Source organism: Lissotriton helveticus, chromosome 3_2 (genome assembly GCF_964261635.1).
Source record: "Lissotriton helveticus chromosome 3_2, aLisHel1.1, whole genome shotgun sequence".
Classification (NCBI taxonomy): domain Eukaryota; kingdom Metazoa; phylum Chordata; class Amphibia; order Caudata; family Salamandridae; genus Lissotriton; species Lissotriton helveticus.
Genome location: NC_136062.1, coordinates 273,044,780 through 273,070,521, shown reverse-complemented (window position 1 = coordinate 273,070,521; position 25,742 = coordinate 273,044,780). Strand labels below are relative to the sequence as shown.

Here is a 25,742-nt window from a genome sequence, read left to right as displayed (position 1 = left end):
AAGGGTTATGGTCCGATATGGTCCGCGCCAGGTACTCGCAATCATGCGTAAGCTCCTGAGCCCCACTTGAGCAGAGGAAAGTGTCGAGACGCACATGCAAATCATGCGGTACCGAGTAGAACGAATAATCCCTATCCGTGGGGTGACATATCCGCCACGCGTCCTGGAGTCTCCAGCGGTCCTGCCAGTCCCTCCGAGCCTTGGCCACTCTACACACCACCGACTGAGCAAGCGGCGGGTGAGAACGGTCCATCTCAACATCTGCCACCGAGTTAAAATCCCCTCCCATGTACACCATGCTCGCGAGCACATCCGGCAGACGGCTTGACAACCCAGATAAAAACGCAGCCTGATCAAAGTTAGGGGCGTACACACAGCAAAACGCAACATCCCGGCCATCTAGCCTCCCCAACACTGCCACAAACCTCCCTTCCGGATCCACTCTAGTGGTCAATGGCTGAAAGGGGACACCCGCCCGCACCCAAATTAGCACCCCCCTTGCATGCGCAGAGTAAGTAGTATAGAAGAGTTGCCCTCTCCAACGCCGCTGCAGCGCCTGCCCTTCTGCTAAAGTTAAGTGCGTCTCCTGTAAGAAAGCTACCTGGACCCCCCTCCGGACTAAATAGGCATGTACTTTATACCTCTTCCTCATGGAGTTGAGCCCCCGCACATTCCAGGTAATGCACTTCAGTTCCAATCTAGCCGCCATCAATGGGCACATAGCAGAGTCCAATCCCCCACAGTCTCATCGGCACACTGACAATACCCAGGAACACAACAATCCCAAAACATCCCCAACCAACTCCCATCCCACCCACCCCCAGAACAGGCATCAAACAGTTGTCACCCATCCAAACCCAACCCCCGAGTACGAGGGAAACTCTGGTAAATACCAGAGACTCACAAATTACGTGAGATCGAGGAGGTGACCACCCACCAGCCCGCCGGACAGCCAAAACCCGTCCCACCAGGAGAGGTCGATCCGGACTAAGAGTAGACCTCCCCCACCCTCCCCCGGCAGCACCACCCCCCACCAACAGGGCCCAGGACCCAGCACCCCCCACAGGGAGCAGAGCACAGCCACAGTTTCAATCCGCCCGGAGAGCAGGGCCCCAGCCGCCTATAATGCATCCACCCCACTGGGCCAGCAGACCCCCTTACTGTCCATTACTCAGCGTCCCGTAGTCACTCATCTAGTAGGCCATCAGCTGTCTGCGGCGTGATCTGAGGCAGCCCCCCTGTTTCCTTGTCCGAAGCCTCATCCGAGCCTCCCGGTTCCGCCTCATCCGATCCCAATCTGGAGCCCGAGTCCACCACCTGAGTCTCAAGCGCTGCTCCGGAGATGTCCGACACCGCCCGTAGGGCATCTCTCCTCTCCTGCGCAGTCTGTGAGGCCGAGGGGGACCTCCTGCCCTGTTCTCTCCTCCGATTACGCCTGCTCCTGCGCGGTCTCGGCCGGGCCTCAGCGTTCCCCGTCCAGGCACCCGAGCCATCCTTGCCCGCTCGATACCGCTCCAACCATTGCCAAGCGTCGTCCGGGGAATCACAGAACGTCGCTACTCCATCCACCAGCACCTTCAGGCGGGCCGGAAACAGCAGAGAGTATTGCACCCCCTCATCTGGGAGAGCTCTCTTGACGGCGACGAAGGAAAAACGGCTGCGCTGGACCTCCTGGGAGTAGTCTGGAAAGATCGACACAGATGCGTTGTCCACCTTGTAAGGACCAGCCAGTCTGGCCTGCCGCAGTATAAGGTCCCGGTCCCTGAAGTGGAGCAGCCGAGCTATCACCGGCCGGGGAGGTCGACCCGGGGCTAGGGGACGTGCCGGGACCCTGTGAGCCCTTTCCAAGGTGTAGAAGTGCGTCAAGCCCTCAGGGACCACTACGTCCCGCAGCCAGTTCTCCAGGTACGCAACCATGTCGTCCCCCTCAATATTTTCGGGTAGGCCCACCACGCGGATATTGTTGCGTCTGTTGCGCCCTTCTGCGTCAGCCGCTCTCCGTTCCAACTGCTGCACCCTACGAGTTAAGTCCTCCAGTGCGACGTCCGACGTCTTCTGGGCCGGTTCCAGAGTCTCTATCGCCAGTTCAGCGGCCTTGACACGGTCCGCGAGCTTGCCATGGTCCGCCTTCAAAAGGCCAAGGCTTGTGGAGACCTGGGCGATGTCCTGGCGCAGCGCCTCCCTCGTGTCCCCTATGGCTTTAAGAATTTGGTCCATCTGTTGCTGCTGCAGCCCAGCCGCCCGATCGCCCGACTGCTGCTGGTCAAGGGCGTCAAGGGAGTCCTCAACCTGGTCCGGCGGCGCCGCGCCCGCCCCCTTCCGTGGCTTCCCCATGGAGGCCAGCCGGCAACCGCGTCGATGCCAAACACTGCAGGGCCACCCCAACGTGTTCTTCAAAGAGGGCCAAAGTCGTTAGCCCGCCGGCAAGCCTGACGGGAAGGCAGGGTTCAGCACGGTGAAGGGAAGAGAAAGGGGGGAGGGCAGCCAGCAGGCACAGCCAGATCTCGGCTCCCGCTACCCCCAATGGGACTCCCTCCGCTCCGGGTCCCCGCAGCCAACAGCCAAAGCCACCAACAATCCCACGTCGCTCCCGGGCTCTCCCTGCCGGCAATTCCCAATGCAAAGGTCCAGTATGGGAGCAGAGTGGGCCCAGGCTCCCCCCAGGGCCAAATGGCCGCCCCAAGGAATCTGCACTGTCAGGGTCGCTGCCGCTAGGGTCCGTCGCGGGTCACGAGGGGCCCCTCCAGGCAAACCCAGGCTCCCACAATCCTCGCGGCCACCAGTCCAGTCACAATGCCGCCATTGACCAACAGCTCCACAGCTGAATCGGCCCCCCGGGCACCAGGCCAGCGGCGCCCCGCCGATGACGCCGCAGGTTCTCCTCCGCTCCCGGCGCTCGCTCCAAACCTCTCCACAGCACCAGCGTCACGGCACTCCCCGCTCCGGTGCCTGGCCCGTCGGATCCTGGCTGTCGAGCTCCCAGGAGGTGACCACCCGCACTCGGGGTCAGGGCGCCCGCCAGCGCCGGCCTCCGGCCTCCTGCAGCAGGTCAATCTCCGGCGGCCCCACAGAAATCTAGGCCGGGGATCGGCCGCGAGTCGTAGGCCCAGGCAAAATGGCCGGCAGCCGCCTCCGCAGTTCCCACCGCGGAGCTCAGTCCCCTGTAACCACGGGACCCAGCGCACTCCCGATCGGCGCTAGGGCGTCCCGCGACCTCCAGAGATCAAGCCCGGGTGGTGGCGCCGCCGGGGGGGTCTCTCAACAGGATAATCTCCGAGACCGACCCGGAGCTCAGGGCTCAGGCGTCCATGCTCGGCAGCGTCGTGGCCACGCCCCCCGACAGATGTGACTTTCTTGAAGTCCTTTCCGATTTTTATATCATGAACTAGGTGTTATTCATGTTTTTATAGAATTTTTAGACAATGGAGATTTTTTGATTTAAATGGTATTTTAAGTGTTTCGATATCCGGTTCAATTTTTGTGCCTGTGATTCATGGGTGGATGTATGTGAGTACATGAGGCGTGTTTGCGAATCTGGTGTACCAAGAGGGAATTATATTTTTGATTTTTAAGACTAGAGAATCTTGCACAATATCTTGATCCCCACATTTATGAGAGATATTGGATGATAATTGGAACAGTGTAGGACCTCGTAGTCTGTGGTTTCTGCCCCATAGAAGGTGTGGCATAGTATTACAGTCAGTGTAGATGTGCCCATTTTGTAGAATTCAGGGTAAGCCATTTTCTCCAGTATTTTCTCATAGGAAAAGACAGTTAAGATCTCATCTTTTGTTACTTCACATTCATGGAGGTGTCTGTCGCTATTAGTTAGTCTGGATAGTGTAAGGGAGGAACTAAACCATTCCTCCATTGCTTCCGTTCCATTCTTCCCCTTTATATAGACCTTTTAAAACAGGATATGAACGTCGTACAATGTCACATGGGTTTCACTGTTGGTGTAGACAGCTGTTATGACTGATCAGCATCTGCATTTGACTTCGACAAACCATGCAAGTAATTTTGTAGTTCTTGCTAAGCTGAAGTCCGCATCAAGTTTGACAGCGAATTTTGCTTACTCATTGGCCTCTCATTTTATATGCAGTCTTATGGAAAACCTGTCTGTTTGCAAACCTTTGGGAGTCAAGCAATCTGTTTGGTCAGTGATTTCAGTAGAACCAGAAGGAAGTCAGCCTTCCCAGATGTCCTAATGCTTTTGGATGGGTCCGTGATGTGATCAGCGGGTTTCTTGGTGAATCCAGGATGCCATCTCTCTCTTTATTTGACATCAGAACAGGTGAAGACAGTGGGGTAGCTCAGATGATTGAGTTGAATAAGATCTGCGCTTCAAATTTAGTTTCTGCACTCAGAGTGATCCCATTTTTTGTTTACTTTGAATTGGAAATCAGCAGAGCCGTTTACTGAAATAAAGTAAATCTTGGCTCCTACCTTAAAATGCTGAGAGAGCATGAAATCGGCCAACACCATGTAGCAGGATATTCTGAAATGTCAGAAGACTAGATTTTAATGGCGGAATACTCTTGCATATTCTTTACATAAACCCCTGTCTGGGCACCAGACTAGATGTGGAAATTCTTTTCAGGAATGAGAAGTTGCAAGTTCCAGCTGGCAGCCGCATTGGAATCTTGCAGCTCTACCCAAAGTGATATGGCCACTTCACAGATGCAGGATCTAGATTCATCAAGCTTTTCTTAATTGGGTCAACTTTTTTTAACAGATTTGTTTTCTTCTTTTGAAAGGAAGGCTTCTTCTCAGATTTTCAGGACTTAAGCCTTCTATATTATATGCAGACAAATGTCTGCTAGAGATCAACTTCCCATTTTTTTGATGTTTCTTGGAAAATATCCATGACACAACATCTTGCGATCTTTGTGCTCAAAGGTACCCTCCAAAAGAGGGAGTAAAATTCTGTATGACCCCTTTCAATGGGAAAGCAAAATTACAACTGAAATCGACGGCCCTCTTCTACGGTCTCTCACTCAGGGCTTCTTTTGCAAAAGAAGACAAAAAAAATAAACTATGGAACACAAACACTGCTCTTGAACACATCATGGAAGATTGGGAAAATATGTAAAGCACTCCACATTCTTCTCGGACCTAGTGCCAATTCTAAAGCCTAGAAATCTGCAGAATTTTCCCCCTGCCATTGTTCTAGCCAAATTGAGGCCTATCAAAAAGCCATGCTGGTGATTTTGTTATTTTCCGGTAAAACAAGTCAACCTCACCTGACCCCCTTCATTTATCGGCTTATCCCACCCTAGCAACAGTTGTTGGTCAAACCTACTTTTGAAAACGAAGGTACAGCAAAATTCATTCAGTTCTCCCAAATGAGAGGTCCAAACATCTTTATGTGTTAGAAAAGAAAATTGTTTGGCATTACATTTTGGAATGCGAAACATAATGGCAGCCCTAGCACTGCCATTCCCTGCATGCAAGATTTAGTGCAAACTCTGCTTCCTACATTCTACTGCTTGGGAATTAGTCAGTAAGGTGTAGCTGTATCCTAAGAAGGTGTATTTGTTTCCAAATACATACGGTAACAGGTGAACAAAACGAAATACATTAACTTTTTCTAATATAGAAATACGCTTTCTTTAAAATATCCATAGGGAGACTTCTGTTCTTGATTGCTTGGTTAAAGACCCAATGAGAACAATGGATGTGACAATTATCTCTTTCTCAATGTTAAACAATTTCTGTAAATAATTTATGTGACCATCTTAATTTTAACCATCATCACTGTATGATAACCTCAAGCATGAATTATTACTTTGAGAAATGTTCACTGGATTGTTTTGCATTATCCCGATTTTGATAGACAGTTTAGGTTGTTCGCCTACCAGATTGTCAATTGACATTAAACTCCTGCTCACCTCCGCTTTATTGGGGTGACTTTATTGCTAATATTAGCTAATTTTCTTTTTAGGCCTTTTCCCATAGAGTTCTCATCTTATTCATGATTGTCGACATTCCGTTTAGATTGCCCTTTGTAAAGTGTGAGGGGGGTGTCTCTCTTTTGTGGGGGTTAGTTAGATGAAATTGAAGTCTCTTCTGTAATATTTTTGTTTGAATCAGAAGTATTTGTGGAGGGTTCCTGGACCTTCAGGACATTTTTGATATTTTCTCTTTTCTTGGTTGTTATGTAAATGTAAATGTAAATGTAGTTGAGCTTATATAGCGCACAGCTACCCGCAGTGGGTGTCCCGGCGCTTGCTTAGGGAACCCTTCCTGGTATTCCCCTGTGAGATAGCAGGGTATCCACAAGGTGAAAGTCAGGCATCCCGCCGCGAGGGGCCGTTGTGGAGATTAAGCAAGCTATTGCCCAGAGTCGCAGAGTGTGAACCCATGAGTCGAGGAGGCACCGGGGCGAGAATTATCGAGTCCGTGGAATTTTTAGCCCAAGACCCGCCGAGGCGGGGAATTGAACCCTGGTCCAGGACCGATCTCAGCTTCCGGGTCTGCTGCCTCTAACCCCTGAGCCACACTTCTCCAACATAACAATCTATTCCACTCTTATGACAAGTGAAAGGAATTTGCATAAATATTGCTTCTAATCAAGGCGGTCTTTTTTGTTTGCTGGAAATGTCACCTTTTTATTTAGGTACAATCATCATAGATCATAGATGGACTCAAGTCTTTCATAACAATCAGTCATTGTGATCGGTAAGCGGAGTTACTGCAAGAGTGTGTGAACTAGAAACCTCTGCTTTAACAGAGACCAGCATTAAAACCTCAGCGAGCCATCTTTTTGAGCTTACAGCCTGACTCATGAGCCCCCAACACAAATGCTAAAGATATGTCCATTTCTCTTCCCCAGAGGTATTTTTCGAAGCTTTATTTAACTATTAAGCATATACATGCATCAATTGTACATACTTCAATAGTGCATTTTCTTCCAAACAAAGAGTTTGCATGTCATTTACATACAGGAAACTGGGGACATCCTGTTTCTATAAACACTGTACTTGGACAACATAGGTATCTGCACATATCACCATAGACACAACAAAAGCATTCTGGCTTATTAGTCAACACATAGACCCCCTTATAATATTTGGCATCTTATCAACATTTGGGTCTTTCAAATGTTCAAGAAAAGTCCTGCATAGTTTCCATACGTCCTTCGACCTTGAAGATACTGGTAGCACAGTGGAGCATGTCTCTGTATTTATTATAGTAGATGACACTTCTAAGCCATCCATTCAGTGTCAGCAATGGCCCCTTCATCCAGTGGGCGACAAGTTCTCTTTCTGCAAGCATTGCTAATATAGCACTTAGTTGTCTCACATTCGTTGGTACATCCACCAAATAACCGGGAAACATCCATTACAACGCAGTCATTACATTGCACTGCTTTTACAACGCAACTGCCTTTACAATGCATGCCTTTACACCGCATGCCATTACACCGCATGCCATTACACCGCATGCCATTACACCGCATGCCATTACACCGCATGCCATTACAATGCATTTATAAGGTAATTAATGGAGATTTTTTTGTTTTAGGGTGGGTATGGGTTTAGGGGTAGATGGGAATAGTAATTTTTACCCCTAAACTATCCAACACTTTCCCTACTGTTATACTCACTGGAGTGGGAATAGTAATTTTTACACCTACACTATCCAATACTTACCCTGCTGTTGCCCTAAAAGTATTATGCGTTGTAATGGTATGTGTTGTAATGGTATGCGTTGTAGTAGTAGTAGTAGTAATTCTTTATTTAGATATAAAAACATATCTTTAAAAGATTGCACAAAACACATTTTGTACAATTTTTTGAATAAAAGATGATAAAAAAATAAAATGTGGCCATAAGCGTGCTAATTAAAACCTTTCAATTTGTAAATTAACTCTCCCCATTATCACAGGTTCTATTAACCACTTGGCTGCTAAGGCCCCTCTTGCCCCTCAATGTAATTTCCATTGAAATCAATGGAAACTCCATGACGAGTTACCCTTGTCATTAGCACTGAAGGGGTTAAAGTACATGTTCAATCTTGTCAATCAGCTATTTGGCCTCAGCAATGTCCATTTTATCCAGGTTGCGATAAGCGTGTTGAATGAATTTTGACAGGTTTATGTTTAAAACAATGTTATCTGGGGACAGAGCAGCGATAATGGCATGCCTGCAGGTCCGAATACCCAGCCTGTTCCATTCTGGCATGAGCAGGCTTCTGCGCTGGAGATTGAATGAGGGGCAGATGCAGAGCACATGCAAGATTGTTTCTGTTGCTGACCTGCACCCTCTGCATGTTGTGTCTTCCTTCTTACGATGCCAGTTGGGTAGATTTTGTCGAAAGCGCCGATCTCCCATTCTTAGGGCAATCAGACCGCGTTTTAGATAAAGCGAAAATGTCGTGGCCAGGTAGGCTGCAGGGGTCAGTCGTTTGTAGGAGTTAACTACCGCCCAGGAATGACTGCGTTTCGTGACAAGGGCTTTGTCTGAAGCCAGAGATTTCAGTCTTACACATTTTTTGATTATGTTTTTAAAAACAGTCTGACTGGGGTTAAGAGCCCAAAGGTCGGCAACTGACATTTGTTGGATATAATCGTTCAGAAGGCGCCCGAATGTTCCCCCTGGATTAGACTCGTTAATTTCTTTCCATGTTAGAAATTCTAGTGTGCCTGGTTCAGCCTGTCTTAATTTATGACATAGCTTAAGGTAAGTGCCAACGTTAGAGGCTTCATAGTTGGTTAATCCCAGCTCTAACCTAATCTGTGCCGGCGAAGCAATGCTCGGTAGATGAAGTACTTTTCTGTAGATTTTAGTTGTATGTTTGTTAAGGGCAGTATTCATTTTGCCTTTGAAAATCTCTATGCCATAAGATAGTGTTGGCCCAATCTTAGCTCTAAGGACTTCTAGTAAAGGGGCGAAGGTTGGGCCTGAGAGTTGCTTCGATAGCTTGGCTAAGGATACCACTAAGGCCGTTGTTTTAGCTGCAATCACACTGCTTTGCTTTGAGAAGCTGCCCCTTGCTTCCAAATGGACGCCTAAGTATTTGTATGATTGGCCAATCGAAAGGCTTGTTTTGTTAATTGACCAACCACCGCCACTGTAATGTTTCTTGCCAAATGGGACTATCAGGGTTTTCTCCATGTTATTTTCTAGCTGGTTGTCAGACGTGTATTGCGATAGGGCAGCAAGGAGCCTTTGTAATCCTACTCTAGTGAGGCTAAACAAGGCCAAGTCGTCGGCATATAAAAGGTTACATAGTGCCACACCTCCTATTTTGGGTGGATGGCTATTTACCTTGTCTAGAGGGCTTGACAGGTCGGCTATGAATAGGTTAAAGAGAAGAGGGGCCAGCACGCATCCCTGCTTGACACCGCGTGCGGTCATGATTTTTCGCCAGAGATGTGAGCCGGACCCTAGCTTCACTCGAACCCATGTATCATGTGATATGGTATGCGTTGTAATGGAATGCATTGTAATGGAATGCGTTGTAATGGTGTTGCGTTGTAATGGGTAAGCGTTGTAATGGGTAAGCGTTGTAATGGGTAAGCGTTGTAATGGGTAAGCGTTGTAATGGGATGTGTTGTAATGGTAGTTTTTAAAAAAGCCTTGTAATGGCATGCGTTGTAAAATCATGCAATGCAATGGTAGTTGCGATGTAAAAATCGCATTGTAAAAGCATGCGTTGTAATTGTTTGCGTTGTAAAGTCATATATTCCAAATACCCTAAAAGTGCCATAGCTGGATATTTTCACACCCCTCTATACCAGACAGTGTGTCTGGTATTTCTGTCCAAAAGCTAGTGTGTATTGACACGACGAGGCGAAAACAACTTGGGTTTAATAACCGAGATGACACTCGTGTGGCCTGCCTTAATAAAACTTGTTTAGTTTAGCAGGGGTGTGACAATCAATCAATCAATCAATCAGGTCATTTGTAGAGCGCACTACTCACCCGTAGGGTCTCAAGGCGCTGGGAGGGGGGGGGTGCCGCTACTGCTCGAACAGCCAGGTCTTGAGCTTCTTCCTGAAGGAGAGGTGGTCTTGGGTCAGGCGCAGATTGGTCGGAAGTGAGTTCCAGGTCTTGGCGGCCAGGTAGGAGAAGGATCTTCCTCCTGTTGTCGCTCTTCGGATGCGGGGGACGGCGGCGAGGGCGTGGTTGGTTGATCTGAGGAGGCGCTTGGGAGTGTAGAAGTTGATCCGGTTGTTGAGGTAGCTCGGGCCTTGGTCGTGTAGGGCTTTGTGCGCGTGGGTGAGGAGCCGGAAGGTGATTCTCTTGTTGACCGGGAGCCAGTGCAGATCTCTCAGGTGTCCGGAGATGTGGCTGCGTCGGGGGATGTCGAGGATGAGTCTCGCCGAGGCGTTCTGGATCCGCTGGAGTCTCTTCTGGAGTTTGGCAGTGGTTCCGGCGTAGAGGGCGTTGCCGTAGTCCAGTCGGCTGGTGACGAGGGCTTGGGTGACCGTCTTCCTCGTCTCGGTGGGGATCCACCGGAAGATCTTACGTAGCATGCGCAGGATGTTGAAGCATGACGAGGAGACGGCGTTGACTTGTCTGGTCATGGAGAGGGAGGAGTCCAGGATGAAGCCCAGGTTGCGTGCGTGGTCCGTCGGTTTGGGTGCGGTGCCCAGGGCGGGGGGCCACCAGGAGTCGTCCCAGGCGGAGGGCGTGGAGCCCAGGATGAGGACCTCCGTCTTGTCTGAGTTCAGTTTCAGGCGGCTGGTCGTCATCCATTCGGCTACGTCTCTCATCCCTTCGTGCAGGTTGGCTCTGGCGGTGGCGGGGTCGTTGGTCAGGGAGAGGATCAGCTGGGTGTCGTCGGCGTAGGAGATGATGTTCAGGTTGTGTTGGCGTGCGATGGCCGCGAGGGGGCTCATGTAGACGTTGAAGAGGGTTGGGCTCAGCGAGGATCCTTGGGGTACGCCGCAGATGACTTTGGTGGCCTCTGACTTGTACGGTGGTAGGCGGACTCTTTGTGTTCTTCCGTCGAGGAAGGAGGTGATCCAGTCCAGTGCCTTCTCCTGGATTCCGATGTTGCTGAGGCGCTGTACTAGGGTGCGGTGGCAGACAGTGTCGAAAGCCGCGGAGAGGTCCAGGAGGATGAGGGCCGCTGTTTCTCCGTTGTCCATCAGAGTTCGAAGGTCGTCGGTGGCGGCGATGAGGGCGGTCTCGGTGCTGTGGTTCGCTCGGAAGCCGGACTGTGATGGGTCGAGGGATCCATTCGTCTCGAGGAAGGCGGCCAGCTGTTTGTTGACGGTCTTCTCGATGACTTTGGCCGGGAACGGGAGGAGCGAGATGGGACGGTAGTTCTTGAGGTCGGTGGGGTCTGCTGTGGGTTTCTTGAGGAGAGCGCTGAGTTCGGCGTGCTTCCAGCTCTCAGGGAAGGTGGCGGAGTCGAAGGAGGTGTTGATGATGTCCCGCAGGTGGGGTGCGAGGACAGCGTCGGCTTTGTTGAAGACGTGGTGAGGGCAGGGGTCAGTCGGAGATCCGGAATGGATGGAGTTCATGGTGCGGATGGTGTCTTCGGTGCTGATCGGGGTCCAGGTGCGGAGGGTGGTGGTGGGTGGCGTCGTTGCGGTTGTGGCTTGCGTTGGTTGGTTGTTGAAGCTGTTGTGTATGTCCGTGATCTTGTTGTGGAAGTAGGACGCGAGGGAGTTGCAGAGGTCTTGCGACGGGGTGATGTCGTTGTTTCCGGCGTTGGGGTTGGAGAGCTCTTTCACGATGTTGAAGAGTTCCTTGCAGTTGTGTGCGTTGTTGTCCAGCCGGTCCTTGTATGCATTTTTCTTGGTGGCGCGGATCAGTTGGTGGTGTTTCCGGGTGGCGAGCTTGAGGGTGGTCATGTTGTCCGTCGTTGGTTCCCTTCTCCAGGCTTTCTCGAGGGCTCGACAGTTCTTCTTGGAGCACTTGAGTTCGTCGGTGAACCATGGTGTTTTTCTGCTGCAGGATCTGCTGGGCGGGGTCCTCAGAGGGGCGAGTTCGTCCGCGCAGTTGCTGATCCACTTCGTGAGGTTGTCGGCGGCCTGGCTGGGGTTCGCTGAGTTGGCGGGAGGGTGCTGGCTCAGGGAGGCGGTGAGCTGGTCGGCTGTGATCTTGTTCCAGCTTCTTCGAGCAACCTGTTGCTGGTGGTGGTGGATCGTCGTTCTTCTGAAGGTGAAGTGGACGCAGCTGTGGTCCGTCCAGTGGAGTCCTGTTGCGTGGCTGAAGGTGACGTCTTTGCTGGATGAGAAGACGGCGTCGAGTGTGTGTCCGGCGAGGTGGGTGGGGGTGGTCACCAGTTGCTTGAGTCCGAGGTTGTCGAGGTTGTCGAGCAGGGTGATGGTGTTGCGGTCGTTGTTGTTCTCCAGGTGGAAGTTGAGGTCCCCCAGGAGGATGTAGTCGGCGGAGGGGAGAGCGTGCGGGCTGACGAAGTCGGCGATGTCCTCGCTGAATCGTGTGCGTGGTCCCGGGGGTCGGTAGATCAGGGTGCCTCTGAGGGTGGTCTTCGGGTTGGTGTGGATCTGGAAGTGCAGGTGTTCAGCGGTGGTGAGGGTGTCATCGGTGTTGGTAGTGATGCGGATGGTGTCTCTGTGGATGATGGCGATGCCTCCTCCGGTCTGGTTGTCGCGGTCCCTCCGGGTGATCTTGTAGCCCTCTGGGATGGCGATGGCGATGTCAGGGGCTGAGGAGGCGTTCATCCAGGTCTCGGTGATGAAGGCAACGTCGGGGGCGGTGGTGTCGAGCAGGTTCCAGAGTTCTACGGCGTGTCTGTGGACGGAGCGGGTGTTGAGCAGGATGCACTTGAGGTGGGTACTGCTGGAGTTCTGCTTGGCGGGTGCAGGGAAGGTCCGGATGCAGGTGAACTTGCAGGCGAGGCAGCTGAAGGGTCCGTGGGTGTGCTTCGGGGCGGCTCGATGACATCCTGGGATGTGGCCGGTGTTGAGTGCGAAGAGGTCGGCGGCGCTGTAGGTTCGTCGGGTCGGCTTCCGTCGGTGGGGGCCAGGGGTCCTGGCGCTGGTCGCGATCCGGTCGCGGACGGGCGCAGACGGGCTTACCTTTGGCGCGCCTTCGGCGCACAATCGGCGCGCCCGCTGCGCGTGACCGCTGCGCGTTCGCACGGTTGCCATTTAAGGCCAAGTGCGCGGGTGGGCGGGGCAGCTGGGAGGCGGGAGCGGGGAGGGTTACAGAAGAAAAAGGGGCGGGGACAAGCGGTGGTGGCGGGAAGGGAGGGCGGGGGGCGGAGCGGTAGGCGGACAACCAGGAAGGAGGGTACACACGATACAATACTGAACAGGCACAAAATAGCGACAAAAACGGGGAAAAAGCAGAGAAAACAACAGATCAGTGAGACAAGCACAAATACCTGACAAAACAACCAAAACAAGGGGAAAAAGCGCTCGCAGCGGCGGCAGCCGGCGAACGAGGCAGAAACGAGGCAGCAGCGAGGCAAGGGGCACACGCAGCAGCTGGTGGCCGTGCGGCGCGGGGGTGTCCCACAAGTGGGTCACACTCACCTGCGTCGCACGGTCGCCATTTAAGGCCAAGTGCGCGGGTGGGCGGGGCAGCTGGGAGGCGGGAGCGGGGAGGGTTACAGAAGAAAAAGGGGCGGGGACAAGCGGTGGTGGCGGGAAGGGAGGGCGGGGGGCGGAGCGGTAGGCGGACAACCAGGAATGAGGGTACACACGATACAATACTGAACAGGCACAAAATAGCGACAAAAACGGGGAAAAAGCAGAGAAAACAACAGATCAGTGAGACAAGCACAAATACCTGACAAAACAACCAAAACAAGGGGAAAAAGCGCTCGCAGCGGCGGCAGCCGGCGAACGAGGCAGAAACGAGGCAGCAGCGAGGCAAGGGGCACACGCAGCAGCTGGTGGCCGTGCGGCGCGGGGGTGTCCCACAAGTGGGTCACACTCACCTGCGTCGCACGGTCGCCATTTAAGGCCAAGTGCGCGGGTGGGCGGGGCAGCTGGGAGGCGGGAGCGGGGAGGGTTACAGAAGAAAAAGGGGCGGGGACAAGCGGTGGTGGCGGGAAGGGAGGGCGGGGGGCGGAGCGGTAGGCGGACAACCAGGAAGGAGGGTACACACGATACAATACTGAACAGGCACAAAATAGCGACAAAAACGGGGAAAAAGCAGAGAAAACAACAGATCAGTGAGACAAGCACAAATACCTGACAAAACAACCAAAACAAGGGGAAAAAGCGCTCGCAGCGGCGGCAGCCGGCGAACGAGGCAGAAACGAGGCAGCAGCGAGGCAAGGGGCACACGCAGCAGCTGGTGGCCGTGCGGCGCGGGGGTGTCCCACAAGTGGGTCACCGCCTAAGCACAGCCTAAGCAAGCATTTAAAACTTAATAGTTCATGTCTGTAGTTCCTTGATATTGTATCCAGCTGGGGACAGCAATCAGGCCATGTATGAATATTCCGGAGCCCATACATTTGAGTCTCCCACATTTGCATGACTGGTAAAACCTAATTCATTCTCGTTTCGCTCTATAGTTTATAAAGATGCCCAACCCAGCCCCTGCAGAAATCTATATTAATAAGCTTTGTAAGTGGGGAAAATTCATCTGGCTCTTTTGGAAAGTAGTGAAGCATAGTCTCTTCGCATGCCTCAGTCTGGATTATGTAAATACATCTAAGGCGTTGGTATCAGAACATCCCATTCAGTTTCTTGGAACCGTAGTCCATTAAACCAACAACCATGCTTAGTAAGATATCAAATTATAATAAATGAAGAAAGAATTTAATACAATCTCCAGTCTCAAGATCACAATGCATCCATAACTCAAGTATCATAAGGAGTTCAAATCTAAACATACATATTTCTATTCAATTAAAATTTTGGCTAAATAAATTATACAGACTATTTCAAGACCATGTAATTCCTTGTTATGATCCGAAAAAACCGTTTCAATAGCACTACAGGGTAATACATAGCAAATAAATCAAGCATTTGCAATGCAGTAGGTCTCGCATTTACTCAAGTTTGAGCTATTGACATTGCAAATAACAATGCCTTTCATATTTGTTTTCGTTTTTAAAACATAAATAAAAGGAATTGTCATTTACAATGTCAATAGCTGAAACTCATACAAATGCGAGACTTATTGCATTGCAAATGCTTGTTTTAGTCTGTGGTGTCAGGACATGGTCATTGTTGATAAACTAAAGACTGCATCGTCTCCCGTATTGCACCAGATGGGGCTGCAGGCAGTAAAATGCTGTCTGTAAACAAGAGCTCCCACATCTCATTTGTATATAGCGTATGTCTAGTTGTTCGGGCACGTGCTCCAGACATATATTTCCTAAGGAACTCTGCTCATAGCATAAATAGATTAATAATATAAACTGTATGGTAGCCAAGTATAACATTTTCATGAAATATTGTGTTTCCAGCTGTACACAAACCTTGTGATATATATTCAAGGAATATTCGAAGGGTCTGCTGCAGCAATATGTCCGAGTCTGGCAAATCGCCTCTTCTGATACGAACAGGACTGACTCAACCTTTCACCATTCTGGGTCTGATAAAATGAGCTGCGGAATAGATTAGTAGGTACAATACTAACATTGCACACCACAAACATCCCTACCAGTACTGACACTGTGTGGTACATTAGTGAACGACGTTATTTGAATATTTTGCCATAAGTAGGCAATATGTAAGCCTGCTGAATCAGCAATGAAGTAGGAACATGCGTATCACCCGTCTGCAGTAAGTTAAATAAAACGGCGAAAAAAACACTTTTCCAGGAACTTTCTATCTTTGGAGGTGTGATGCGGAGCTGTGGACATTTTTTATGTTAAATTTAACAAGCTCTCGCCATTGTGCAAAGGCAGCCGCTTGTTTATATTTGTATTGCGCTTTCACTTTAGGGTGATGTAAAAATAAACATGCAGCCGCCCTTGCCAAAGGCGGCTAAAAAAGCATAGGGGCCGATTAGGATGGCGGACGGATTGCCCCCCCCCGGGCTGGCGGTAGCCACCGTCGGCCCGGCGGGGGCAATTCGTCCGCCATCCTGACATAAATGACCCCCTGCCACATTAGGATGGCGGGGGAGTCTGCGACGGACGGCAAGACCGTCCGCCGCTTTTCCGCTGGTCGCGGAAAAAAGTGCCTACATATGGTGGCAGTGTCTGCGAGACACCGCCAACCATATTACGATGCCAGCGGTCTTATGCTTTCCACTGCGGTATTGCCACCGTGGAAAGGCATACAGTCTTTGCTTTGGGGGCCCGTTGTGGGCCCCCAGGGTGAAAGGTGGGGTGGGTGGTGCACATGGGGGGTACCACGTTTCAAAGCACAACATGGCAGGCACCGTGCGGTGCCTGTCATGTTGTGCTATGAAACGCACAACATGCATTTTTAGCTTTGCAGCGGACGGTGCTTTCAGCACCGCCCGCCGCAATGTTAAAAATGCGGGATGCACCCGTCACTGTGGCGGGTGCATCCTAATTCGCCGCATGGGACCTCCGCCTCTGTGGCGGACGGTCCCTTCTTACGACGGGATGGTGGACGGACAAAGTCCGTCCGGAATCCTAATCGGCCCTATCGTGCCTACTGACTAGTGAAGGAGACCGTTTAACGCCGGTCCAGTCCGGATGGGAGGGCCTAAAAGGAGACAGGGCAGTAACAAAGACGCCTCATCTTCAATCAGAAGACAGCGTTTACCATAAACGATGACGCCAGCCAATAAAAAAGATGGGCGGTATTCAACTCCACTTCTAAAACCTACTCTACTACAATATGCCTCGCAGAGCGAGCAGCGCTTGCGCCCTGCAAGGCTAGGTCTACGAGACCTAAAAACAAATAGCTTTTTGGTAGAAGGATATAGCACTTTCCTTATTCTGTTCGATAACTCGCCATACAAAAATAGGATTAACACCAAATCTAAATTCCATGTGAATGGCTTGGTCCTGGAACAACGCGGTACAAAAGGGGGTGGTGATAGACGGAGCATCTGAACCAATCAAACACTCACACCCAGTCATAAGATCTGGGTTTAATCCATCACCGTTCTTTAGCCCACTCTGCCACCCCAGTTCAGACATGGCCATATGCAAATCAGTCTGACCCTGTGCCTCATGGGAACAGTCCAGCCCGAACTGCCAAGCCATGCCTTCCCTGGACCGGAAACAAGCTTCCTAGGACCGGTTTCTGGCATTTCAGCCGTCTTCAGCCAGGCTTGCTTGATTGGTTCAGGTGCTCCGTCCATCTCCACCCCCTTTTGTACCTCTTTGTTCGCCATAAGTTGGCAGGGTATGCTCAGACGTGAGTCCCTTGCTCACTTTGCCACTGGATTCAAGCAAGCCTGGCTGAAGACTGCTGAAATGCCAGAAACCGGTCCTAGGAAGCTTGTTTCCGGTCCAGGGAAGGCATGGCTTGGCAGTTAGGGCTGGACTGTTCCCATGAGGCACAGGGTCAGACTGATTTGCATATGGCCATGTCTGAACTGGGGTGGCAGAGTGGGCTAAAGAACGGTGATGGATTAACCCCAGATCTTTTGACTGGGTGTGAGTGTTTGATTGGTTCAGATGCTCCGTCCATCACCACCCCCTTTTGTACCGCTTTGGTCCAGGGGCAGACAAATATATAGGAATGTGATACCATTATATCAGGAATCTATCATGTGAGAAACGGAATTATTAAACATAGATATATGAAATCCTTATCTCGTGAGGACGACTCGGTTGTCAAATTTAGATTCACTCCTGAGATATTCACTGGGACATCCATGGTGGGACAGTTTAAAAAAAAAAAAAAGCAGATCTGTTCTAGTTTTATCTACCTTCTTAGTCTCGATGTTTTTTGCCCCCACCCCCAGACTGGAATGCTGCATTCAGAAGGCCTCTCAACGCTCAATGAGACCCTGCTCCAGAGGAATAAGGAATACCCAATATGACATAACATAACGTGTATTTGTAAAGCGCATGTTCATCCCCAATGGTGCATCTTTTCGCTGAATAACAGTTGTTTGTTGCTACCCAACTCAGTGGTACTCAAATCAGAATATGCAATACGTGAAATTTTAAACTAGGAGCAGATGATTTTCTAAAGACCTAGTTTATAATCTGGGATTTACTTGGAGATTTGGTTTCCCAGGAACCCTAGATCCTGTCGGTAGAAGACCAGAATTGTTTAGGCAAGTAGTTAAAGTGATTTAATGTATTTTCCCATGGGTAAGCACGTTTTATAAATTACAATATATTCCTATCTTCTTTTTACTCACAACGAGATGATGTCGTTACCAGGAATGTTTGATAGTGGTCTATTTTCGGAAATGAATAGAACTTTCAAGATTAAAAGACCAAATGGCTCCGATGGAGTAAGTCCGAATGCGGTGATGCTCTTTAAAGGCAGAGACAGGAAGAATGCTTTTAAACATCAATAGCAGTTTCTATTTCTGATGAGCTCATTTGTTAACAATGGCTATAATTTTACTTCTTGTTTCTAAGAAAGAATAAAACGAAAATGACAAAAAAAAGAATCTGCATACAATGATCACATTTGCCTCCGAAACAGTTACTTCTAAAGCAGTGCAATTCCTTTTGAAAAAAGGGCGACAAAAGAATAGATTAATTTTCATTTCCATTGACTCATCCTGCAGCAATTTTCTGCATTGTGGTAATGGCTGTTTTGGCTGTTGTCCAATCGAAGGGTGGGCTCCTGGCCAGCAATAGATTTGTTTTTAGGTCGAAGCCTGCTAGCAGCGCATGCGCTGTAGCAGGCAAAGAGACATTGTCAGGAGGGGTTTTCAATACGGCATGAAGCCACGCCCCGTTTTTCCATTGGCAGGCCTCTCGAAACGGAGGCCTGCCATTGGAAAAAGCTCCTGTTTTGCAGATTCGTCTGCTCTGGATACCGCCTCTCGAGGACTCCATGACCTGCCTTACGGTATCACGACAATATTTCTTGAAATATCGCCTTGGCAACCATGAGGCAGGTCAGGGAGTCCTGGAGGGGCGGGATTCAGTATCCTGTTTCCGCCCCGTTTTTTTTTTTTTTACGTTTGTGCCGTCATTTCGTTGGGAGTCCTCGGAGATGGAGGTTGTGGGGGTGAGGCGGTGCTGGTCAGTAAACGGTGCTTGTTGTAATGCGCAGCACGCTCTGTCTTGTTATTAATATATTGTAAGATTGTAAAAATCCTAAACAATAAAGAATAGAAACTATTATATATCTATTTTTAATGAAACTTACACCTTTACTTAAGCTTCTTGTTTATAGTGCTTTCTTTCACCACTCCGTGGTCTGAGGGCAAGGCTTTGTATGCATACAATAGCGCTGGGCTGGGTAGCAGAGAATGAACAAACTGTAACGTAAATGGTAAAAGGTGACTCCTGAAATCAAGCGGCTGCTTCTGGGTGAGAAGTATGGTGGTGTAGGCGGGGGTGGCTGTCACGGTTGGGGGAAGAGGGAGTAGGCGAACGAAAGCGGTTTTGAACCGGTGCTGCTGGGTTTGAACATGAGAGAACAGATGGATGACGAGGATGGCAGCTGTAGAACCAAGCGCCCCTTTCACTCCCAAGGAAACAGGAGGTGTCTAGAGTCACACTACCAGAATGGCAGGAGAGCTATCTAAGTGGAGGGATATTGGGGTGTAGGAGGCTGAGTTTGAAGAGGTGGCGAAGCCGGATGCGTTGGGGTGCCCAATTCTTCACACCTTTGGCGTCTGCTGACTTTTTAGCTAACTGCTTGATGAACATTAGACTTGTAGTTTCCCCTTTATCATTCCATTGTGGGCTCAACAATCTCATTAAGCTCTGTGCTGCGGGCTAACAAGCCAGGACTCACTGAAGGAAGGAAGTTAGTTGTCACACGGTAACGGAGGAGTTGATGCAGAGAATGGGGTGGGTGTGACGTAGGGAGAAATAATTTGTTAGAGAAGTTTATTTTAGAGGACAGTCTATTAGTCCAGACGATCGGATAGTACACTGGAAAAGGGAGAGACATTCAGCCAGTGAGATCACTTGTTTTAGGGTAAGGAATGTGGGGGAAAGGGAATATCACCCAACCTGGGTGCTGTACTGAGAGAGACCTGTAATTAAGAGTTGGGCCCGGAAATGCGACAAAACTACCGCTGTTTGCCGTTCTCTGTACTATGCCAGTACTATTAATTTGCAGTGCATTCCGACAGTCCCATCAATACCGATTGGCCTCTGTAATGCAACAGTCGTCATTGTAAAATGGGCTCTGTAATGTTACATGTTTGTCATTATGGATTGACCTCCCTCCTTCTGTGTCAGCCCTCTCATTGTATTGCGGCAGTCTAGCCATGAGCTGTGTTGTGTATCCTGACAACCCCGTGTTTGTCTGCAAGCACTTCTCCAATAGGCCTGTCATTATGTACTGGATTGTGCAATATGATGTGCATGATGCTAGTTATGTAATAGGGAATTTCTGATGTTTTGGTATGGGAGCTCAGCTGCGTCAGATGTGTCATTATGGGCAACACTCCGAATCTGACAGGTCTGTCAAGGACTTGGCTTTCTTAGGAAAGTTCTGTCATGGAGATCTTTACTCCTGAGGCACAGCCGGGAGCGCTGCTAAAGCATTTTGTGTTTTTTAAAATATTGTGTATGTGATAGTGCTTTTAATACCCACTACCCTTCCTTGCCTGCACTCTTCTGGGCAGTGGTCGAAGTGGGGAAAAAAAAGTAGGGGAACTGTGGGTGGAGAATCAGGGGGCGGGAATAACCGAAGATTGAATCAGTGGGCGGAGTCAGGGGTGTGGCTAGAAATAGCAAAACATACCAATTTTTAGTACGTTTAGCATTTCACTGACCCGTTACAGCTTATAACGTTATTTAATTAAAAGAATGGATATGTTTATTTGAGGTTTAATTCAGGAAAAAGCAAACACTCATAGGGAATACAGGTTTATGTAAAGCATGTGAAATATAAGCAGGAACAACATGTTACCTTTATGCTTTTACGCTCATTGTTCAGAAATCCATGATTATTTTTTGTCTCAAACATTGAGGTCATGAATGCAGGGCTCCTCCTATACAATGCTCCTGCCCCATCACCTCTCCTGCCCGTCACCTCTCCTGCCCCGTCACCTCTCCTGCCCCGTCACCTCTCCTGCCCCGTCACCTCTCCTGCCCCGTCACCTCTCCTGCCCCGTCACCTCTCCTGCCCCGTCACCTCTCCTGCCCCATCACCTCTCCTGCCCCATCACCTACCCGTCACATCACCTGCCTGTCATGTCACCTGCCCGTCACTTCTTTTGCCCAGTCACCTCTCCTGCCCTGTTGCCTCTCCTGCCCTGTCGCCTCTCCTGCCCCATCACTGCTCCTGCCCCATCACTGCTCCTGCCCCATCACTGCTCCTGCCCCATCACTGCTCCTGCCCCGTTCACTGCTCCTGCCCCGTTCACTGCTCCTGCACCGTTCACTGCTCCTGCCCCCTTCACTGCTCCTGCCCCCTTCATTGCTCCTGCCCCCTTCACTGCTCCTGCCCCCTTCACTGCTCCTGCCCCCTTCACTGCTCCTGCCCCCTTCACTGCTCCTGCCCCCTTCACTGCTCCTGCCCCCTTCACTGCTCCTGCCCCCTTCACTGCTCCTGCCCCCTTCACTGCTCCTGTCCTTTCACCGCTCCTGTCCTTTCACGGCTCACACCCGGTTACTGCTCTAGCTCATGGCCCGTCACCTTCTCTGCCCCGTCACCTCTCCTGCCCCGTCACCTCTCCTGCCCAGTCACCTCTCCTGCACCATCACTTCTCCTGCCCCGTCACCTCTCCTGCCCTAGTACCTCTCCTTTCCTGTCGCCTCTTCTGTCCGGTCACTGCTCCTGCCCAGCTCACTTCACTCTGTGTACAACATTGACAAAGGTGTCAAGCAGTGCTGGCTGGTAAAGTTTGAAAGTGGTGGGGTGTAAAATGAAGACACCAATTATCAATTAGTGAGCAAACATAAGTAGGCATAAGCTAAAGAGGAAGGGAGGCATGGTATATTGTTGACTGGACAGGATAAGCCTGGTACCAATAGTGTAGCGTAAAATGAACAGTGTTATTAAACAAAAGAGAAAAAGTTAAAAAAGCTTGGTGCTGGGTACTTTTATGATACGTCTTATGGGTCTACCAGCACAATACTCTTGACAGGTCAAAACGTGTCATTGCTAGCTCTTTCAAATTATTCACAAAGAAACATTATTTTGCACTTCATGTGTTTAACGCAGTTCTCGCTCTTTTGCTCTGCAAAGCGATGAGAAGAAAGACTTTCAAATCACGTCATTTGAAAACACACACACAGCCATTTAACATTTCAGCCAGGGCAATGCCAAATACTTTAAACTCACCAGGGCCTGCACATGTTGACTTTCAGCCAAGCACAAAAAGACAGTAAAAAGGTTTGCATGGCGTTCTGCAGTCATACAGACAATTCCAACCCTTCTCTTATAATGGTGTACAGATTCCTCGCTGTACTCCTAGCTCTTCTAATGCACCTCCGCAGGTTGCTAAAGGAAACAGCAGGCTGCGCGCACCACGCGGTGGCACTTCACCAGTGCATCTGTTTCTAAGTTTTGAAACCCATTTCACTGGTGAAATTAAATCCTGACTAGAATAAATGTTAGCGTACAGCAGCACCATGAAGTGAGAGAAGGAAAACAGACATAGTGGCTGATATGTAGTCACTATGGTAACACGTAATTAAATTCGCACATGTGAGCCCCCTACTAAAAGTATGTGCCAGGAGTTGCTGATACAATTGTGCCACAGCATCCTGTCTGCGGGATATCGACGGAGCTCACTTGGGGAGGCTGATCGGTGCTGAGGAAGTTGTTCTGCAATCACCTTCGGATAAAGTCCGCGCTACATAAAAATGCATTAAATAAAAAAAAAAGATCGTGAAGATAACAAGCCACGCATTCACACTTTAGATTCCGGGGTTGAGTTTGCCGCCTCCATTCACTAACCACACACACACTCACAACTCGTCACAAGATAGCCACTGGTGTCAAGTTCCCCACAGTACCCTGCTTGGGGAAAGCTCATCTCTAATCTCAGGGCCACTTGATATGCTAAAAGCAGAGGGCGGCGCATTGTCATTCGAAAGAGGTAATCCGCCTCAATCGGAATGACAATGGGCCTCCTCGGTCTGTTTGAGTTCAGGGAGGGGTTGCTGCAGCCTCTGGAGTTCACAGAGAAGTGCAAGCAGCCCCTGGAAGCGAATGAAAAAAGTTTTAAAGTTGGACTATTCTTGCCGTCCCGGGACTCTTTTTTGAAAGCAAGAAGTAGGGGATCGGACTGAACAATTTTTTAGAAGTAGGGGCACGCCGTGCCCACCGATCCCCCCCCACTTCTACCACTGCTTCTGGGGCACTTTTCTTTACCTCGTGTGATCCGCGCAGCTGAAGACAACGCTGACGCAGGACTGCAATTGACATCGCCGCCATCAGCGAGCGAGCCGGTCTTGTGGCCACGCCCACTCTCCCGAGGCCACGCCCCCTCCGCCTACAAAACCGAGCTGACTGCTAGCTCAGTTAGATCTTTACTCCTGAGGCACAGCCGGGAGCGCTGCTAAAGCTTTTTGTGTTTTTTAAAATATTGTGTATGTGATTGTGCTTTTAATACTCACTACCCTTCCTTGCCTGCACTCTTCTGGGGCACTTTTCTTTACCTCGTGTGATCCGCGCAGCTGAAGACAACGCTGACTCAGGACTGCAATTGACATCGCCGCCATCAGCGAGCGAGCCGGTCTTGTGGCCACGCCCACTCTCCCGAGGCCACGCCCCCTCCGCCTACAAAACCGAGCTGACTGCTAGCTCAGTTAGATCTTTACTCCTGAGGCACAGCCGGGAGCGCTGCTAAAGCATTTTGTGTTTTTTAAAATATTGTGTATGTGATTGTGCTTTTAATACTCACTACCCTTCCTTGCCTGCACTCTTCTGGGGCACTTTTCTTTACCTCGTGTGATCCGCGCAGCTGAAGACAACGCTGACTCAGGACTGCAATTGACATCGCCGCCATCAGCGAGCGAGCCGGTCTTGTGGCCACGCCCACTCTCCCGAGGCCACGCCCCCTCCGCCTACAAAACCGAGCTGACTGCTAGCTCAGTTAGATCTTTACTCCTGAGGCACAGCCGGGAGCGCTGCTAAAGCTTTTTGTGTTTTTTAAAATATTGTGTATGTGATTGTGCTTTTAATACTCACTACCCTTCCTTGCCTGCACTCTTCTGGGGCACTTTTCTTTACCTCGTGTGATCCGCGCAGCTGAAGACAACGCTGACGCAGGATTGCAATTGACATCGCCGCCATCAGCGAGCGAGCCGGTCTTGTGGCCACGCCCACTCTCCCGAGGCCACGCCCCCTCCGCCTACAAAAAGATGTGCATTCCACGTACGCGCAGCGGACGGGCGCAGCGGGCGACCCAGGCCCAGTCACTCTGCCCATTTCTCCCACGGACCGGGTGGTCTACTCGAGGGATAGGCTTTTAGCACTCCATTCAGTAAAAAACTCGGAGTGCAGTTACTTCTACGCGGAAGACAAACCCTACAGCAAGTGTGAACTATGTAACCCTGACACCACTACAGCAGGTAATCCCGGTATACAGCTGGGTCTCCTCAACTGTCGGTCCCTTCCTAAGCATGCTGATGAAATTAACCTACTTATTCAGGATCACGGCCTGGACATTCTGTTCCTAACAGAAACATGGCTTACTGCTTGGGCAAATGCTGATACTGTTAACTCCCTACCCCCAGGATATTTAATCCAAACCTTAGACAGACCCCGTGGCAGAGGGGGTGGCCTTGCGATTATCTACAGAGAATGTTTCGCATGTAGATCTGGTAATGCTAATATTGAAGATTGTGAAAGCTGCCACTTCGCTCTTCAAATATCCCCTGTACATTCCCTATCGGGGCTGCTGATTTATCTCCCGCCGGGTACGCCTGGGAAATTCATAAGTGCTCTTATCGACAACGTTTCGCAGAGAGCAACCTCTTCTCCCAATTTTCTTATTGTGGGTGACTTCAACTTACACCTTTCAGACCCTAATGAACCTACGGCGTCTGAACTCCTTCTTGACCTTATGTCCTTGGACATCCGTTTAGTCAATTTAGGACCCTCACACAATAAGGGACATCTCCTGGACCCGGTCCTGACCAACATCACGGACATTTCCACTCGCCCCTCGGTTCCTCTGCCCTGGACAGACCACTTTTTAATACCCATTTCTTGGCACCTTCACACTCCCCCGACACAACAGACGAAAACCCGGGCCACCGACCGTCACTGGCACAAACTTGTGCCAGACGAATGGATTACCATTCTTGGGACAGCTCCTTCCCCCCCCAATTTCAGACCCAGCCAATGCTGACGAACAGTTTAACTCCTGGCTTACCTCATCATTGGATAAACTTCTCCCTAAAACTACCATTCTCAGGCGAAGCAAAAGAGTGACCCCTGCCCCTTGGTACACTCCTGAGCTTAATCTTTTACGGAAGGAGTGTAAGAGAACGGAGCGTTCCTGGAGAAAGGATAAATTGTCAGATAGGAAAGATGCCTATCGCACCTCTATAAAAAAACTATAAGCTCGCTCTTCGTAATGCTAAAAGTTTATTCTATCAGAAAAGGATAGAAAATTCTTCCTGTTCCAGCAAGGAAACTTTTGTTATTTTAAAAGAACTACTTAAAGCCCCTGACGCTGGACCTAAGATCCCTCCAGACCCCAAAGCAGATGAAGAAAAATGTTTTAAACTGGCCAAATTCTTCGAGGAAAAGGTTCAGAAAATCCTCGCCTCCATTCCATCCATTAATCCTAGCGTGGAAGATGACACCGACACGAATC

The 25,742-nt window shown here is 50.0% G+C and overlaps 1 protein-coding gene across 6 annotated transcripts in view; it reads left to right on the top strand.

Moving 5' to 3' along the window:
• The window catches only part of HERC1 (HECT and RLD domain containing E3 ubiquitin protein ligase family member 1), a 2,088,313-nt gene that overhangs the window by 9,993 nt on the left and 2,052,578 nt on the right, over positions 1-25,742 (top strand). The gene's annotated exons all lie outside the window — the stretch shown is intronic.